Genomic DNA, 20,257 nt, shown 5'->3' on the forward strand with positions numbered 1-20,257 from the left:
TACTGCGAGAACCATTAGGCACTCCCTGCTCCCACACATCCCTTCGATCATCATCCATCGCACTATCCACTTCTACTAGTTCCCCTGCCTCTGGACTGTCTTCGTTATAATTCAAATCCATGCCCTCCACCCAGCTCACTTGGGCCACGCCTCTACCACCAGCTGCCATTTTGGGCACTTCACAGCCCCCTTCTGGTTCCTTCAACCTTGTGCCACTTGTACTGGCCACACCACGTGGCACCCCCAAATCCACTTGAGGAGTAATTATCCATTGAGCTGGAGGGGCCGTACCATACCCACTCGAGCTGCTGTGTCCCATTCGTGACTCCTGACTCACTGCTCCACCAGAACATGCTCTTTCACTCTCTGCTACTCCCTGCTGCGAGGCTGTTACCAAACTACGCGGGGTGCTCACAGCTGGGTCTCACAATGACTCCGGACTGGCCGCCCTGCCCTAAGCAGACTCCTTGTGGGGAACCTGCAAAAAACCTGGTGAGACCGTTGTGCAGCCATCTCCGATCCTGACCTGGTAATAGGTATTTACACCCATCCCTCCCCGGGCTCCCGGGCCATGCTCCCTTTTTTCATTGAGTATACTTGCCTGGGCGGTCACCTACTTTCCTCTGTCATATTTCCCTCCTCCTCATCGTCACTCAATGGAAGCTCACCCACCTGAGCCACCATAGAGGTACTGGGCCTGTCCCCGTATTCCTCCCTCCCCCAACAAGAAGTGAACCTGCCCCAGTACCCTGCCTCTGCTCCTCACTACCCCCAACTTTGGAGTGGGCCCCATACCCTTCCCGTAACATCCCAAATACCATCTCCTCCTGGGGGTCTCCAGTCTCTTCCCACCCTTGGCTGTCCAGGCTCTGGTCACTCAAGACTATTATCTCCCCTGACTCCTCCCACCCTTGATTGTCTCCCCCCTCCCCACCTCCACCATCCCTCCTTTGCCTGGTGCTCAGTAGTTCCTGTGTGTCAGAGCCTACTATGCCAATGTTTGGTGCACTTTATCTTAAGCCAGTACATGGGGGAAGAGCAGGCTCTCTGTTTCATTTTGCCTGCACGTTTCCTGTCAGTCCTCCCCCGCAGCCTCAGACGACCCCTGTAGAGCCACTTTGCTGCCTAAAACAACACTCCTTTGACCACTCATTCACTGCAGCACCTCCCAAGCCTTGCTCTGACTCCTCCCGCTCCCTCAGCCTCCCAGCCTGCCATTGAACAAAACTCTGCCCCTCCTCCCTCGCCACTTATTCTCCGCAGCTCCTTCCCGACCTTGCCCGAGTCTTCCCTTTCTATATGGCTGCATCGCACGCGGGCTGCCTCTTCCGCCTACCTACACCTCCTGAAACTTCTGGCAGGTGGTGAGCAAGCGAGGACCGCTGCCAACCCTCCGCTTTAGGTGTGCCTGGCTGGTCGAGGTTGCGTGCCTCCTCCGATCACTAAATCAAGGCGGTCGGCGGCCTGCTTCCACCAGCAGCCTCATGGCCTACCAGCAAAAACCCTTCAACCACAACAAATGCAGTAAGTGTATTGCACGTAACGGTCCCTGCCCAGCAGCGAAAAAAGCCACAACTAAAAGCTAAATGTCCTGTCTTGATGGAGGGCTGCCACCGTGTACCTCACCCATAAAATAGTGGCTAACCCCCCCCTAATATGGCTGATTATAAACCCATTGGGCTCCGTCATCTAGACTGAGCTACGTCCCCCCAGTGCCCCTGGGAGACAGACCCAAAGCCCTACCACACATTCCTACCCTTACCTACAAGACAGGGAGGACACTAGGAGCTGAATGCAGGTGATTAAGCCAGAGAAGTCAGTCTACATAAATGTTTCAGAAGCCTTTCTGTAAATCGGTAACATAGCCTCTATTGATAACGCTGAGTGTAGTTTTAATTTACGAACGGGTCTGAATCTCTTAAGAAAGCTGGACCTGTTTCCTTTGCAATTTTGAACTCTTTTTTCATCCTTCCTGACAGATTATGCCAAACAGCAACCCCTCTCCTCTCTGGATTCTAAAAGGAGACTAACCTCCCACCCTCTGAGGTATGCTTCCAATTTTACGTGGGCTCTGAGAGGGGCCATGCCACTGAACTGCATTATCTAATACAAACGGCGCTCTAGGGGTTATTGTAAAATTTTACTCTCTTGGGCATTTCACTGGAGGTAACTTTTGATGGTGCTGTAGCATTTTTAGGACTTACAGCAGAGCTCTTTTGAAAATAAACGCAGTAACATACAGGAGGCAAGTTCTCTTCCCGATGGCCTTTTTTTTGTTACTACTGAAGGAGTCGTAACTATATAGATATTTTTGTCTACAATACTAGTCTCTACTCATAAGGGAATATTTGCTGATGGTGCAGTGCATGACTCACACAAAGTGCATATTCTGCATGATATGAATGAACAGGAGCAGAACGAAGTATGGCCAGTGTAGCCCTTTCTTCACAGGGTGCATGAACTGGTTCTGCTACTACCGACTTACCATTAGTATCTGAGCTTATGTCAGTAGTGTGTAAGTCTGCCTGTTAATTACCACTTTTGCTTTGCTTTGACTTTCAGGGAATAGCATCTGCCAACCCAGATTCAGTAAATCAATGTGCTTGCACTAAAGACGTTTCTGTGGGTAGTGTCCAAATTTGGAACAGTTGGGATCTGATATATAAAGGTCCTGAAGAAAGCCAACAACCTAACCAGGCACAAGTAGGCTGAAACATATTGACCATTTCATGTGAAGGACATGTCATTTGTTCTCGTCACATCACACTATTGTTATTGTTACCATACCCCAGTTTCAATAAATAGCACTTGCCTGGGACAAGGGGTAATTTTAACTCACTTGCACTGCACTTTTCACAAATCCCACAATCAATGTCTTTACAACCAGAGACAACTGCTCCTCTTGGTAGAGGACATACCAGTGGAAAAAACATACCACAGGTAGAAACTAGCTGTTGAGGGTCTCAGAATTTTTTAAAGAGACACTGGTTTTTAATATGGTGTGGTTTTATTCTCCTTCATATTTTTGGGATCTACAGATAACAGCCATCAGAAGAGAGGCACACCTCAACACAATGCTATTAGGAATGTAATGGGAGCTAAAGAGAATACCCTAAAGCACAGTGAAGAGGAGTGGGAAGAAGTAGAAGGGAATGTACAATGGAGTCCCAAATAAGCACAGACACCCATAGCACAGACTGAAGATATAATGGTGGAGGTAGGAGTGTAACCTGACCCAGGGGCCTATTTCAGCATCCTAGTAATAGAACAGTATAAAGCCCAGTTGCCCTCATTTAAACTACAGCCTTCATAAATGCACATATTACTTGTCAGGATCTCAATCATGTCCTGCTGAGACTAGTCCTTAAGGGGCAAGTCACACATGATCAAATTGAAACTGAGGCAAAAGTGTGTTTTACAGAGTCAGTACTATTACCTTTTCATGCAGTCATATGTTGCATGTTCTGCAATTGATGCAGTTTGTGCTCAGCATCATCTCCTGCTCCATCAAGACATGCTTGCTGATGTTCAAGCATCGTTCAGCCGGAGGCTCAGGAAAGCAAATGCACATCAATAATCACTGCATATGGTGGTACTCCCACATCAGCACTTCACTTCATCATGAGGCAGTAACAGTTCATAAACCAGCTACCTCCGAAATCCTTTGTTGACTATTCTTGACTTTCAACCTGTAGTGCTCCCTTTGCCTTTGGCTTGGTTCACATTGTACAAATACCACATGCTTGCATCGATTCCATTTTAGACAGAGGGCATTTAGAACAACTAGGGATCATAGAAAAGTTAAAGGGACCAACTTCTTGGGGTTCCCCTAATCATTGTCACGAAGAAGGCCAAGCAGTCTGGTCCGGCACACATCGTTATGAACAAGTGCTTACCCAATCAGGCCATCAAGTGATAGAGACCCCTGAACTCCCTCCTCTACCGTTAACAACATTAGGGCAGATGTGAACGGAGCAAGGGTGTTTAATCTAAAAGAAGACTAATTGCAAATTAACCTAAATGAGGAGCCCTGGTACATAATCAGTGTTGTGTTTTTGAAAAAGGGTGCGTGTCTGTTTGTATGTGAGTATGTGTGCGTGTATGTGTATGTATGTGTGCGTGTATGATTGTGTGTGTGTCTGCTGGAATGTTTGTTAGTATGTGTGCGGGTATGTGTAGTGGTAGTGCCTGTGTGCGTGTAGGGGGTGTGTGTGTCGATGTTGGGGGGTGGGGAGGGGGGTCCTGCCTCCTTTGAGGGGTGGTAGGGGGCAGGGGTGTGGCGGGAGGACTCGGGCGTGGGGGGGGGTGACCCCTATCAGTACCAGGGAAGGAATTCCCTGGCACTGATAGTGCCTACCGCCATGGATTTCGTGGCGGTATAGAACCCCACAAAATCCATGGCGGTATTCAGGGTTGTGATACCGCCGGCGGTGTGTGACAGCCACTGGTCTGGAGACAGAAGTCTCCAGCCCAGCGGTCGTTACCACCCTGGCGGTCAGAGTGGAGAAGTGGCGGTTTAGCATGGCAGTCACTGTCATGCTTGTAATGCCATTTTTTCCCGCCAGCCTGTTGGCGGTATTACTGCCATTTCTCCACCGACCGCCAGGGTTGTAATGAGGGCTTTAATTCACTGCACTGGATACAAATACCAATGTGTCTAAAACAGGCACACAGGCAGAGTGAAAACAACATACAATTTCACACAGCTTTTATACCTAGTCAGACAAAGAAGCTTTGATTACACAGACTAGTTTCAACAGGTTTAAGCTATTGTGTGCAAGTGGAAGGAGTCTCACCTGATAACCTTTCACCCATTGTCCTGCTTTGGAATGTGTTATCTTTAAAGGAAACCATGCAGGCAAGACCTTGAAGCAGAGTGGTTTGAGGTGCCCTCGGAAAACTACCAGCAGAGTACTTTTCAACACGTGTTCTAAAATATTATGAATCCCTTTTACAAATGAAGGCAGTAATGCTAAACGATTGCAACAGCGAATAAAAGCATTACAATTATATTTTCACAATTGGCCCTTTTTAGCATTAGTCCGAACATTTTGCAGCATTATAGTCTGACAAATCTGACAAATCTATTTTCATGAAATCGTGTATCTGCTGTTGTTGAGCTAGCAAAGCATTAGTGTGCTGCACAGAATCAGGAGAAGGTCGGCACACATTTATACATGAGGCACAAATCATGGGCAAGCAATTAATGCAAAGGCAACATCCTATCAACACTCCAGCTATCACAAATATAGCCACTTATACTTTCCAACCCCATGTTATTTATAGTCCTCAGAACCTCCCTGACCAGGTCCAATTGCCAGTATCTTGGATTATTTTGGCAGCCATTTTATGTAGCTTTTGAATGGCGACATTGACATTAGGGGCATTATCTGGTGTACATATTTATATACACAGGAAGAACTCCCTATGACACGACAGATCCCTCCTCTCTCGGCAAAAATGATGTCTACTATCATACTGCGTTGAAGAGTTATTAATATATTGGCCTGCATTTCTTGTCAGGCACCTTATGTTCCTTCTATTGACAGCAGGTCCCCATAAGGGAACAATACTCATCAGAACATCTTGAAGTATTTACAAAGCAGTATCTGTCTGGTGTACCTGTTCTTCCTGCCGATCAAGTCTGTGTGTCTTATGATATTGAGATGGTGCTACATAAACAAGAGGTAACCAACATTCCACATAAAAAGTACCAGACCATCATTCGGACAGCTAGGCATAGGCAGGTGTTCCACGTATAAATAAGTTTAATCCGAGGACAAGAAGGAAGGGCAGTCAGTACAATTTAATTCAATAATATTGGAGCAGGTACTATTGCCCATAACAATAGTCCCCTCTGCGTGTACGCAAAAGGGAGCTTTAATTTGAAGCATGGTAACTGTTTCATTTTTGGAGACATTCCTTTAATTACACGAAATGTATCTAAAGACATCATTATAGCCAGCATGAAACTCCTCCCTCTCTGCCTCGGTGCCATAAACTCTGTCCCCAGCAGGCCAGCACATGTGGTACAGGCAATCCCTAAGCCCTTTTTGTGTGTCTTTTTGTGTGTCTTTTAGGTGTCTTTGTCAGTGCCTTTAATAGTGGCTTTAATATAAGACAATACATTAAATTCCCACCGTGACCCATTATAGGTGAAAGGCAAATGTATGAAGAGTAGTCCCTGATCAACTGAGTAGGGTAGAAAACCACAGATCCAGCAATCAGTCTTATTGCATCCTTGATGCATATTGTGCAACGTTTTGACAAAGGTGTTAATAACATAACAAAATCGATGGACTCGTTTGTGGGGTGATAGTGTTTGAAACTGGTGTTCCAATGATGGGGCAATGGTAGGCACTGTTTTACGCACGGAATACGTCCATTCTAAGCAGAAGAACATGCAGATCAGAAAAGTAATCATAATCATCAACAATTTTCTCTTACTGTTCAGGGTTGCATTGTCTCGCCGTGGACCCGTGATGGTCTCAAGGCGCTGGGGGAAGGGAGATCCCTCATCAGAAGAGCCACGTCTTGAGGTTCTTCCTATAGATGATGAGCGATGGGCTTTGTCTGAGGTGCAGGGGGAGGTTGTTCCAGCTCTTTGCTTCAGTGTAGGTGAAAGATTATCCTCCGGCGGTGGTTTAGCGGATGCAAGGGACGGTGGCCAGGGCCATCTTGGTGGAGCGAAGGGATCCGGCGGGGGTGTGGAAGGAGACGCAGTGGTTCAGGTAGGCTGGTCCTGCGTTGTGTATGGCCTTGCACGTGTGGGTGAGAAGCTTACATTACAGGTGATTCGCTTCTCGACCTGTAGCCAGTGGAGGGTCCTCACATTTTGGGAGATGTGTTCCGGCGAGGGAGGTCCAGAATGAGTCTAGCGGCGACGGTGTTCTGAATGTGTTGACGTTTTTGGATGTTCCTAGTGGAGGTGCCGGCGTAGCCGGCATTGCCGTAGTCAAGCTTGCTTGTGACTAAGGCGTGAGTGACTGTCCTGCGACAGTCTGCTGGGATCCATCTGAAGATCTTCCGGAGTTTGTGGAGTGTGTGCCAGCAGAAGGAGGCAACAGAGTTTACCTAGCGGGTCATGGATAGGGAGGAGCCAAGGATCATACCTAAGTTGCAGGCGTGCTCGTCGGTGCAGAGGTGGGGGGGTGCTGAGGGATGTGGGCCACTAGGAGTTGTCCCAAGCATGAGGTGGCGTTTCCGAAGATGATGAGCTCCGTCCTGTCGGAGTTGAGCTTGAGGCAGCTTTCTCTCATCCAGGTGGTGACAGCTTCCATTTCTGCGTGAAAGTTCCTTTTGGTCGTGTCCGGGTCTTCGGTGAGGGAAATGATGAGTTGTGTGTCATCGGCTTATGACACGATGTTCATACCGTGGCTTCTGACAATGGCAGCAATAGGGGTCATGCATATGTTGAACAGTGTGGGACTCTGTGAGGAGCCTTGGGGGACTCTGAGATTGACTCCTGTGGGTCTGGGGGTGTAGGGCGAGAGTCTGACCCTCTGCTTCCTCCCAGAGAGGAATGAGTGGATCTATTCCAGGGCTCTTTCTTTGATGTCAGTTATCACTCCAAAGAATTTGAGGTAAACCATACCTTGGAAAGAACTCCTCAAATAGGACATTAGCAGTACTGAGGGCTGAATTATCCCGCAATGGGTAGGCCTCCACCCACCTGCTGAAGGCACAGACCACAACCAACACATACTTGATTTTATTCACTCTTTCCATTTCAATAAAATCCATTTGCATTACCTCAAAAGGTAGATCAGGTGGTGCAAAATGACCGGGGGGAGTGGAGGTACCTTTCCCAGCGTTATGTGTCAAGCATACCATACTTCTTCGAACATGTGATTCTGCTGCTTTCAGAATTTTCTCTTTGCACCAGACATGATCTAATGTGCCCACAATTCCTCTGGAACTAATATGAGCTGGGATATGAGCCCAAGAAACAATAGCATTTACATATGCATCTGAAAGCATCCATCTTCTCTTGTATGTTCTATCTACCCAAAAGCCCTCATTATCTAACCAGGTGTAGGAAAGTACCATCTTGCCTGGCATGTTACCCCCATTTTTCACTGTATATATGTTGTTTTAGTTGTATGTGTCACTGGGACCCTGCCAGCCAGGGCCCCAGTGCTCATAAGTGTGCCTGAATGTGTTACCTGTGTTATGACTAACTGTCTCACTGAGGCTCTGCTAATCAGAACCTCAGTGGTTATGCTCTCTCATTTCTTTCAAATTGTCACTAACAGGCTAGTGACCAATTTTACCAATTTACATTGGCATACTGGAACACCCATATAATTCCCTAGTATATGGTACTGAGGTACCCAGGGTATTGGGGTTCCAGGAGATCCCTATGGGCTGCAGAATTTCTTTTGCCACCCATAGGAAGCTCTGACAATTCTTACACAGGCCTGCCACTGCAGCCTGAGTGAAATAACGTCCACGTTATTTCACAGCCATTTTACACTGCACTTAAGTAACTTATAAGTCACCTATATGTCTAACCTTTACCTGGTAAAGGTTGGGTGCTAAGTTACTTAGTGTGTGGGCACACTGGCACTAGCCAAGGTGCCCCCACATTGTTCAGGGCCAATTCCCCGGACTTTGTGAGTGCGGGGACACCATTACACGCGTGCACTACATATAGGTCACTACCTATATGTAGCTTCACAATGGTAACTCCGAATATGGCCATGTAACATGTCTATGATCATGGAATTGCCCCCTCTATGCCATCCTGGCATAGTTGGCACAATCCCATGATCCCACAGGTCTGTAGCTCAGACCTGGGTACTGCCAAAGTGCCTTTCCCGGGGTTTCACTGCAGCTGCTGCTGCTGCCAACCCCTCAGACAGGTTTCTGCCCTCCTGGGGTCCAGCCAGGCTTGGCCCAGGAAGGCAGAACAAAGGTCTTCCTCAGAGAGAGGGTGTTACACCCTCTCCCTTTGGAAAATGGTGTTAGGGCTAGGGAGGAGTAGCCTCCCCCAGCCTCTGGAAATGCTTTCATGGGCACAGATGGTGCCCATTTCTGCATAAGCCAGTCTACACCGGTTCAGGGACCCCTCAGCCCTGCTCTGGCGCAAAACTGGACAAAGGAAAGGGGAGTGACCACTCCCCTGACCTGCACCTCCCCTGGGAGGTGCCCAGAGCTCCTCCAGTGTGCTCCAGACCTCTGCCATCTTGGAAACAGAGGTGCTGCTGGCACACTGGACTGCTCTGAGTGGCCAGTGCCAGCAGGTGACGTCAGAGACTCCTTCTGATAGGCTCCTTCAGGTGTTGCTAGCCTATCCTCTCTCCTAAGTAGCCAAACCCTCTTTTCTGGCTATTTAGGGTCTCTGTCTTTGGGGATTCCTTAGATAACGAATGCAAGAGCTCATCCGAGTTCCTCTGCATCTCTCTCTTCACCTTCTGCCAAGGAATCGACTGCTGACCGCGCTGGAAGCCTGCAAAACTGCAACAAAGTAGCAAAGACGACTACTGCAACTCTGTAACGCTGATCCTGCCGCCTTCTCGACTGCTTTCCTGGTGGTGCATGCTGTGGGGGTAGTCTGCCTCCTCTCTGCACTAGAAGCTCCGAAGAAATCTCCCGTGGGTCGACGGAATCGTCCACCTGCAAATGCAGGCACCAAAGAACTGCATCACCGGTACCCTGGGTCTCCTCTCAGCATGACGAGCGAGGTCCCTTGAATCCAGCAACTCTGTCCAAGTGACTCCTACAGTCCAGTGACTCTTCAGTCCAAGTTTGGTAGAGGTAAGTCCTTGCCTCCCCACGCCAGACTGCATTGCTGCAAACCGCGACTTTTGCAGCTACTCCGGCCTCCGTGCACTTCCGGCAGAAATCCTTTGTGCACAGTCCAGCCTGGGTCCACGGCACTCTAACCTGCATTGCACGACCTCCTAAGTTGTCCTCCGGCGGCGTGGGACTCCTTTGTGCAACTTCGGGTGAGCACCGTTTCACTCAACTTCGTAGTGCCTGTTCCGGCACTTCTGCGGGCGCTGCCTGCTTCTGAGAGGGCTCCTTGTCTTGCTCGACGCCCCCTCTGTCCCCAGACGCAATTGGCGACATCCTGGTCCCTCCTGGGCCACAGCAGCATCCAAAAACCCTAATCGCACGATTTGCAGCTAGCAAGGCTTGTTGGCGGTCTTTCTTCAGGAAAACACTTCTGCACGACTCTCCACGGCGTGGGGGATCCATCCTCCAAAGGGGAAGTCTCCAGCCCTTGTCGTTCCTGCAGAACCTTCAGCTTCTACTGTCCAGTAGTAGCTTCTTTGCATCCACAGCTGGCATTTCCTGGGCATCTGCCCATCTCCGACTTGCTTGTGACTTTTGGACTTGGTCTCCTTGTTCCACAGGTACCCTCGACTGGAAATCCATCGTTGTTGCATTGCTGGTTTGTGTCTTTCTTGCAGAATTCCCCTATCACGACTTCTATGTCCTTTGGGGAACTTTAGTGCACTTTGCACTCACTTTTCAGGGTCTTGGGGGGGGCTATTTTTCTAACCCTAACTGTTTTCTTACAGTCCCAGCAACCCTCTACAAGGTCACATAGGTTTGGGGTCCATTCGTGGTTCGCATTCCACTTTTGGAGTATATGGTTTGTGTTGCCCCTATCCCTATGTGTCCCCATTGCATCCTATTGTAACTATACATTGTTTGCACTGTTTTCTAATATTATTACTGCATATTTTGGTATTGTGTACATATATCTTGTGTATATTTGCTATCCTCATACTGAGGGTACTCACTGAGATACTTTTGGCATATTGTCATAAAAATAAAGTACCTTTATTTTTAGTATATCTGTGTATTGTGTTTTCTTATGATATTGTGCATATGACACTAGTGGTACTGTAGGAGCTTCACTCGTCTCCTAGTTCAGCCTAAGCTGCTCTGCTAAGCTACCATTATCTATCAGCCTAAGCTGCTAGACACCCTATACACTAATAAGGGATAACTGGGCCTGGTGCAAGGTGTAAGTATCCCTTGGTACTCACTACAAGCCAGTCCAGCCTCCTACACCAGGCACCTGAATTCCAGGCTAACAACTCTTTATTTGTGGCAGCAGCATGTATCTTCTTCACATATGCAACAGTCTGATCAACCATTGGAGCATCTGGCAACCATCTAGCTGTCCCTACCACATTAATTAAATCAAGGCTCCCTTCAGATCTGACCGTTTTCTTTGCTGTCTCATCTGCAAATACATTTCCCTGTCCTATCTCATTCCCAATCTTCTTGTGATCAGTGCATTTCACTACTGCTAATATTTTGGGTAAAGTTAGTACATTCAACAATTTCCCAGTTAAATCCCTGTGCTGAATTTTTGTGCCATGGGAGGTCATAAATCCCCTTTCTTTCCACAATTTTCCTAAAGAGTGAACCACACCAAAGGAATTTTGACTGTCAGTATATATTTACTGTTAATCCTTTACTTAATTCACACTCTCTGGTCAGGGCTATCAGTTCTGCTGCTTGAGCTGAATGAAAGGACATTTTACAGGATGCCACCACTGTTTTCAATGTTGTGATAGCACCACCTCTGCTGCATATGCTATCTGGCAATTTGAAGCAAGGCCCATCCACATACAATTCCCCCTGGGGATCAGGTAAGAGAGTGTCCACAAGGTCTACCCGTCCCTTTGTTTCTTCTTCAGTTGTTATTATGCATTTATGAATATCATCAGTTGAACCTTCAGGGAGGGGTAGCACTATGGCTGGATTGAGAGTACTGCATCTTTTTAATGTGATATTTGGAGCACACAGGGTCAGCTCAGCTCTTACCCTGTCAACTGTGCATTAGTTAGTTGCTGGATGTGTGTTTTATTAAGCAAGACATCAGCTGCATGCAGCACCATTACTGTTAATTTGTGACCCAGCACATAACTTTCAGATTGTTTCACTGCGGCTGCTGCTCCTGCCACAACACGTAAACATTTAGGGGGTGATTCTGACCGCGGAGGACGGCGGTCGCCGCCCGCCAAGCGGTTCCCGCCGAAAGACCGCTCCGCGGTCAAAAGACCGCGGCGGTCATTTTGGCTTTCCCACTGGGCTAGCGGGCGACCGCCGAAAGTCCGCCCGCCAGCCCAGCGGGAAACACCCTTCCCACGAGGAAGCCGGCTCAGAATGGAGCCGGCGGAGTGGGAAGGTGCGACGGGTGCAGTTGCACCCGTCGCGAATTTCAGTGTCTGCAAAGCAGACACTGAAATTCTTTGTGGGGCCCTCTTACGGGGGCCCCTGCAGTGCCCATGCCATTGGCATGGGCACTGCAGGGGCCCCCAGGGGCCCCACGACACCCCATACCGCCATCCTGTTCATGGCGGGCGAACCGCCAGGAACAGGATGGCGGTATGGGCTGTCAGAATCCCCATGGCGGCGCAGCAAGCTGCGCCGCCATGGCGGATTCCCATGGGCAGCGGAAAGTCGGCGGTACACCGCCGGCTTTCCGCTTCTGGCCGCGGCTGTACCGCCGCGGTCAGAATGCCCGGCGGAGCACCGCCAGCCTGTTGGCGGTGCTACCGCCAACCTCCGCCATGGCGGTAATTACCGCCAGGGTCAGAATGACCCCCTTAGTCTAGTCTTTAGCTCCAAGATCCAAGTTAGAGGAAAAAAAGGGATATGGCCTATTCTGACCCCCATGGAGTTCTGTTAATACTGCAAAGCTACAACCCTCTCTTTCATGCATGAACAAAACAAATCCTTTGTCATAATCAGAATTGCCCAGAACTGGAGCATTACACAAAGCGTATTTTAATTCCTCGAAAGCTTTTCTGTACTGAAAAGCATGCTAACATCTTTAAGCGTGAGATCAAGCAATCGTTTAGCAACCAGTGAGAAGTTAGGAATCCATTGGTGACAGAAATAAGTAAAGCCAATAAATGCACACATCAAATTGAGTTTTAGGATATTGAATGTTACGCGCAGCTGCAGTGCGTTTCGAATGCAAACGTCTACCCCCCTTTGACAGGAGGTGCCCTAAATAGGAGACCTCCTGTTGACAATATTGTAATTTCGACAGAGATCCTTTGTGGCCCAGAGAAGTCAAATGATGAAGTAGTTTTAGGGTGGTATCTTTACATTGCTCCTCAGTATTGGAATCTATCAACAAATCATCAAAATATTGAAGTGAAACAGAACCAGTGGAAAGGGTGATCATATCCAGCTGTCTTTTAAGGGCCTAAGAATATATGCTCAGGGACTCCGTGTACCCCTGAGGAGCGCGAGTAAATACAAAGGGAGTGCCTATTAGTATAAATGAAAATAAATGTTGACTTTCTTGAGCGATGATGATGCTAAATAAATGCATTTTTTAGGTCTAATACAGTGAAATATTTAGCTGTGGGCGCTATTATGGTAAAAATGTAATTAATATCTGGAACCACAGGGTACCGTGGTCCTACTATTTTATTAATACCTCTAAAATCAATCACTAGTCTATATTGAGGAGGTGAGCCAAGGTCTGCTTTCTTGATGACCAGGAGTATAGGACTATTGCATGGGCTGCCATGAATTTTGTTAACTATACCATTTCTTTTTCCAGAAAGGGGAGTCCCAGGAAGGCTTTGATGTGCTATAGCGGTGCAGGTGGCCCCAGGGTCTACAAGGAAAGGATGCTCCTCACACCATTTAGCCATGATCACATATGTCCAAGACTGATCCACTGGCACCTCCACTCTTCCTCCTCCCTTTCCTTGACATCCCTATTCCAAAATGTTATCAATTGTAGTAAGTGCTGTCTATGTGTTATTGAAATAATTCTGTCTACATCCTCCTGATACATTAGGGGTATGGTCAAACTACTGTCTATTTTGGCCACCCCTTCCTCGGCCTCTCCCTGTATCATTACCCTGTCCTTGCAAACTTGGACATTTTGTTCCAGTGCCCCTCCTGTAAACAATAGACACATTGATTCTGTCCTAAATCTCCACGCCCTTGCTACTTAGGTGCTGAATTGGCCCTACCAACTCCTCGTCCACGTCCACCTCCCCTCTGTCGTTGAGTAGACCTACCCCTATCGGGGTAAGCCTGCTGCATCAAGGCTTTTGTTTTAGAATCCTACATTTTTTTAACTGTCATTGTTTCTGCTCTTTAGGTTAATTTTCATATTAAGTGGCCATAAACAATAGATCAGCCGGAGTTTTTAAGGGCCATTTACTTTCTGGCTTTTTTTTATAGAATCCCCCAAATCCTTAGCCAAATTAACAAATGTATCTGCCAACATGCGCTGTCCTGTTTGTGTACCCAAATCCTGTCCACTGTGATCTTTAAACACCAGTTCAAAGCAAGTGAAGAAGTCTGAAATCTCTTCATCATTCTTCTGTTTACATGCTGTTATCTTGTCCCAGTCTACACTTTGCCTATGAATAATATCCTGCAAATGGGCAATAATGAGACCCGATACGGCTATAATGTCAGGATTAGGAAGCTGTCCTGGGACCTGTGCTAGTTCCCTAGCCTCGAAATGGGCCCAAGCATGCTGCTGATACCTGACCGGGTGATCATTTCTCTGAATATTGTTCCACACGGTGGAGGGTAACAGTGTTCCGAAGAACATATCAATGTCCTTTAAAATCATTACACATAGCTTGGGGGCTGATTCTAACCCTTCATAAAAATCGGTTGGGTTTTTCCTACAATCTGGTAACTCCTTCTTAATAGTTAACAATTCTGAATGTGACCAGCGGGTATGCACATACTGGTGTTGGGTCGCGCCACCTGCTACTCGAGCTGGGGGAGACAGAGGGTATATTTCACTCATCGGTAATTGATGACCCAAAATAGGGTAATTGACACAATACATGCCCTGGAGAGCTATATCTGCATATTGGAAAGTGTCTTCGAAAGCCTCAGTTGCTTGCTGATCATCAAAGTATTGATTCCGAGCAGTAATACAGTGTTCTATCAGAATTAGTAGCATATGACAAATCATGTTGGTCACATAAGTCCTTTATTCTATAACCCATATATTCCAACATTTTGTTTTTGTCAAAATTGTCCAGTCTGTCAAATTCTGGAAATACCATCTTAAGTGGCTGATGTTGGACCTCATTGACCCATTTTTGTGTTAATCGATATATTTGATCTCGAGGAGTTGAGAGTAAACGTGTTCTATGGTGAGGTAAACCTCCTTGTGACCCATCACTCCATCTCACATTACCCTTTCTTTGTGTATATGGAGTAGAGGCAGGGGGAACTCATGGAGTGTTGCCAGGTGAGCCAGAAGCAAAGGGGACACTAGGACTATAATCTGGCCTCTGTGGTGGTAGGGTATGGGGTATTGAATGAAGGACCGGCAAGAGTAAAACTAGGGGAGGTTGAATCTGAGCCTGCACTACTACTGGAACAGGGTGGGGGGGTAGTGATGGTGGTGGGGCAGGAACAAGAGCAATTGGTACATATGGGGGAAGGTTATTCAACAAGGAATCCAATAGTTCATCAGCATCCTCCTTTAGTGTTCGAGTTACATATGTTTTGTTGAAGGACATTCTAAATTCTCTATCCATCTGTTACACGCCCTTGGTCCTTTCAGTTTGATCATATTCCTTAGCTTTCTGCCTAAATATCTTTCATTTTTATTTTTCTTGGTCTTTCTGTTCTTTCATAACTATCTGTCTAGCCTGTTTTTCCCACATCTGATAACCATCCCACATTGCTTGTCTAGCTCTCTTTTTAAATAACTGTTCCTGTAAATAACGTAATTTATCAAGATCGAATGAACCGTCCAGCTGCCATTGTAAGTCTTTATCTTTACTTGTATTTTTATTCCATAAATCCATTCACAGTGTTGGTCCTATACCATAATTTTATACTATAATCCAAGCCGGACTACCTTCCGCCAGGACGGGTAGAGACTCATCCAGACGTGGAGACCAGAAACAACAACAACAAAGAGAAATGTATTTCTTGAGTTTACTCATTGTTCCTCCTAAAAGCAGAATGAATCACTAGAGCAACTCTAACCAGTATACCAGTGAAGCCTGTCTTGAATCAGTCACTTATCCATTAATGCAATAAAACATTTTCTTAGTTCAGAACAACCTCACCCAATTGCTTATGATGGTCCGGGTCTCTGCATTCAGGCAAACTTGCCTTCTGGATCAAATGCCGGGTTGGAGGCTCAGCCAGGAGAGTCCCATTTGCAGAGGGACAGCTGTATGGGACTTTGGATGGTAGCTGCGAGGAGCACGTCTTCTGTGCAGGGGCCCCCATGATCTGTGGTCTCAGGTCGCTTTGCTTCTGCCACAGTGTCAATGCCTGTCAGACTCCCCACGTCGAGTCCCGTACGGGCCACCATTTGAGAATCTGGCTTCTATATCTCCCGTCTCCTTACCCTTGCAAGATAAGAGTGAGTCTATAAAAGAATGCAAAGAGACAAAATAGTCGAGTCTGAGATTTAATTCACTGCAGCGGGTACAAATAACAATGTGTCTAAAACAGGCACAACATCATACAATTTCACACAGCTTTTATACCTTGTTCGACAAAGAAGCTTCAATAACACAGACCAGTTTCAACCGGTTAAAGCTATTGTGTGTGAGTGGACAGAGTCTCTCCCACTAACACATTCCAAAGCAGACCATGGGTGAAAGGTTATCTCTACCAGGTGTTTCCCAGTAGGGAGTTGAAGGAAACTTTGCAGACAAGAGCTTGAAGCAGAGCGGTTTGAGGCACTCTCAGAAAGCTGCCAGCAGTGCACTTTTTAACACATGTTCTAAAATAGTATGAATCCCTTTTAAAAATGGAGGCACTAATGCTAAATGACTGCAACAGCAAACAAAAGGGTTACAATTATATTTTCACACCAGTGTACACAAACATGCACCGTAGCACAAGGTTGTTTGAGCGATGTCAAGCTTAAGTAGTTTTCCAGCACAAAATTCTATGCTTTGTCAAAGTTTAACATTTTACCAGTTTGTATGTGTGCTGTACAGTGCCGCACACATGCAAATTTGGAAACATTTGGAGAATATAGGGGGTCATTACGACCCTGGCGGTCAGAGACCGCCAGGGGTAATGTGGCGTCCGTACTGCCAACAGGCTGGCGGTACGGGGAGACGTATTACGACCGCAATGGTAGCGCCGCAGTCACACCGCCGGGGCCGGCGGTTTCCTGCCGTTTTAGCCCCGGCGGTGATAATCCGCCTGGGCAGCGCTGCCCTGGGGATTATGACCCCCCTACCGCCAGCCTGTTTCTGGCGGTTTGCACCACCATGAAGAGGCTGGCGGTAAGGGGTGTCCTGGGGTCCCCTGCACTGCCCATGCCAGTGGCATGGGCAGTGCAGGGCCCCCCTAACAGGGCCCCTGGCAGCTTTTCACTGTCTGCATAGCAGACAGTGAAAAGCACGACGGGTGCTACTGCACCCGTTGCATGGCCGCAACACCGCCGGCTCCATTAGGAGCCGGCTCCTATGTTGTGGCCTCATCCCTGCTGGGCCGGTGGGCGTAAACTTGGTTTGCGCCCACCGGCCCAGCGGGGATGTCGTAATGGGGTCCGCGGGAGTGCGGCCGCACAGCGGTTACCGCTTGGCGGGCGGCGGTAGCCGGCCGCCAAGCTTGCAATGACCCCCATAATCTTCTCTCCAACATTACACTTACCTCGAGGGGTGTAATGTTTTTACACCAGTCCCTATCCACCAAAAACAGGAGATAGGGATTAGCATCAAAATCTATGGTCGAGTGCATGTGAATGTCCGTGTACCACTCATAGGTTATGTTAGAAATTGGGTTTCTGATTGGCTAGGGTATGCACCTAAGCCAGGAAGAACCCACTCACTCTAGTCAGGGCGAGGGAGTTACACACCCAAGATAACCCTTGCTCACCCCCTTGGTAGCTTGGCATGAGCAGGCAGACTTATCCCGGAGGCAATGTGTAAAATAAACTGTATTGCATAAAACATCATTAGACCAAACACGACATGTAACAGTAATACCCTGCTAAGCAAGCAGTTGTCAGACCTTTACATAGGTTACTAGTACTCTGCAAAATTAAGCAGTAGTCAGGTTGTCATTATCACCCAAAATATGCACCCTAATAAACACGTTTACATGAATGCCAAGACACTGTCATGAATGCGTATGGAATAAAACGTTCCCCGAATGGCAGGGCATCATTAACACCGACATAAGTATATATGGAAGGAAAAACTTTACCTATTTCCCCCATTGAGGAAAGAAAAATCATCAAGGGAACATTACTGTATGGCACATGCCCTCATAATTATTACCACAGTGTACATGGGGTAAAACTTTCTGCATATGTCATAATAAACACATCAGAGATACATAGACGTCATCATGAGTGCCAGAATACACGTTTGAAAGACTGTGCTGCCCAGAGCATAATAAAAGTGGGGTTGCAGCACAACTACGCCCCTATTGGGTTAATTACGGTAGTTTCTGGTGGTGTCCCTGGAGGTAATCCCCTGTCTCTCCCAGGGCTCTCCATTGAGGATTTACCCCCAACAAGCAATGCCCCCAGGTCCTGCACAAAGTAGAAGTATCACGGGGGGACCCTGCAGGGAAAGCAAAACGGATTGCAAACACACGACCAACCACAGGGCTGTGTTTACCTCACTCCAGTCTGTCATGCGGCTGCTCCACATCCAGGGGAAATACAGTAGGTTTAAAGCCGAGCCTCCTGAGTTTGGCAGGCAACACTTTCAGGCCGCGCCTCACCTCTCCTGTGGCCTCGCTACACCGGTAGAAGGTGAGCAAGGCGGCAGTCACTCCCTCTTGTTCCGGGCGCTCCCTGGTCGGTGCACCAGTCAATAGACCGAAGGTGCTCTCCCTGCACCCCGCGGCTTCCGGACCCTGCACAGCGTTCGACCTGCACTGTCCAGGTCGGGTCCTGAGCTCTTCAAGAATCAAAGAAGAACAAAAGGAGAAAAGAGCAGCTCAGGTCGCAGCGATGATCGGGTTGAAACGGCAAAATGACCACGACACTCATTTAAAGGGATAAAAGGCCTCTTTAATAGAACAGGTCTGGCAATAAATTACAACCTTGGCACAAAAGCCTCACAAAACTACCCAAAGCTCACTAGTACAAATTCATCACCTAACCCCTCCCCCTCCCTCTAAACTGACCTCACCGCACTACCCCTTGTCCCATCCCCACCTTGACCCGACCAACCCATTAACCCATCTGTCCTGCTGTCACCTTCTCCAGTTACCCTTGCCTGTGAAAACTCCCTGCCCTCTCATCTTTTCTGATCTACCCCTTCCCCCCGAAAGGCCTTAGTGAACAATTAACCCACCCTGCCCATACCAGACCTGACTATCAGCGGCAAAACCAACCCCCCCATAAATTCAAATGCCCGTTACACTGTAGGCAACCTGAACAAAAAACAGCCAAGAAACAGACCTGCCATGTTAAAACTTCAAACAGCCAACTGCTGACATAGGGAAACAAAAACCAGGAATAACTGGAAATGACCAACCTAACCCAAGGAAACACAAAGAAGGAAGGAAGAAACTCACGGGAGGGCACGAAGACAAACGCCCACTGGGTGTGACAACGGCCAAAGAGGCCACCCACACCCAGCCCCTACCTTTTATACTCCTGCCCTAAACACCGCCCTATCCGGATCCTCAACCAATTCCCCTTCGAGCGCGTGGAACATTCCACAGCAGCCCGATAAGCCCGGGGAGACAGGGCAAGCCCTTTGCTCCCCCCAAGCCCCCATCGGGCTAAAAACAGCGAAATGACCACAACACTCATTTAAAGGGATAAAAAGACGCTTTAATAGAACAGGTCTGGCAATAAATTACAACCTTGGCATAAAAGCCTCACAAAACTACCCAAACCTCACTAATACAAATTCATTACCTAACCCCTCCCCCTCCCTCTAAACTGACCCAACCGCACTACCCCATGTCCCATCCGCACCTTGACCCGACCAACCCATTAACCCATCTGTTCTGCTGTCACCTTCTCCAGTTACACTTGCCTGTGAAAACTCCCTGCCCTCTCATCTTTTCTGATCTACCCCTTCCTCCCTGAAAGGCCACAGAGGAAAAGACGAGCAGGCGTTTTCCTGCCCCACCCAAACTTATCTACTTGTCCCATAAACGTTCCCCCATCAATTCAGCAATCAACAGCCGAAGCGCCAACAAATAGTGTTAATTCCCCAAAAAGGATAAATGCACACCGTCCTGACAAAATAGCTCCACCTCAGAAACCACTATATTCTCATGTGTAAGAACCGAGAAACCTTGCATCTTACAAAAACTCCTCATCTCCTGATTAATTTTT

At 47.7% G+C, this 20,257-nt stretch overlaps 1 long non-coding RNA gene across 1 annotated transcript in view; it reads left to right on the forward strand.

Moving 5' to 3' along the window:
* The first annotated feature begins 1,271 nt into the window (after nucleotides 1–1,271).
* Nucleotides 1,272–20,257, forward strand: part of LOC138259849 (uncharacterized) — an 80,031-nt gene continuing 61,045 nt past the window's right edge. The window contains exon 1 of the long non-coding RNA XR_011198766.1: nucleotides 1,272–1,524. This is a non-coding gene — a long non-coding RNA (uncharacterized lncRNA). The remainder of the gene's footprint in view (nucleotides 1,525–20,257) is intronic.

Source organism: Pleurodeles waltl, chromosome 9, assembly GCF_031143425.1.
Source record: "Pleurodeles waltl isolate 20211129_DDA chromosome 9, aPleWal1.hap1.20221129, whole genome shotgun sequence".
Classification (NCBI taxonomy): domain Eukaryota; kingdom Metazoa; phylum Chordata; class Amphibia; order Caudata; family Salamandridae; genus Pleurodeles; species Pleurodeles waltl.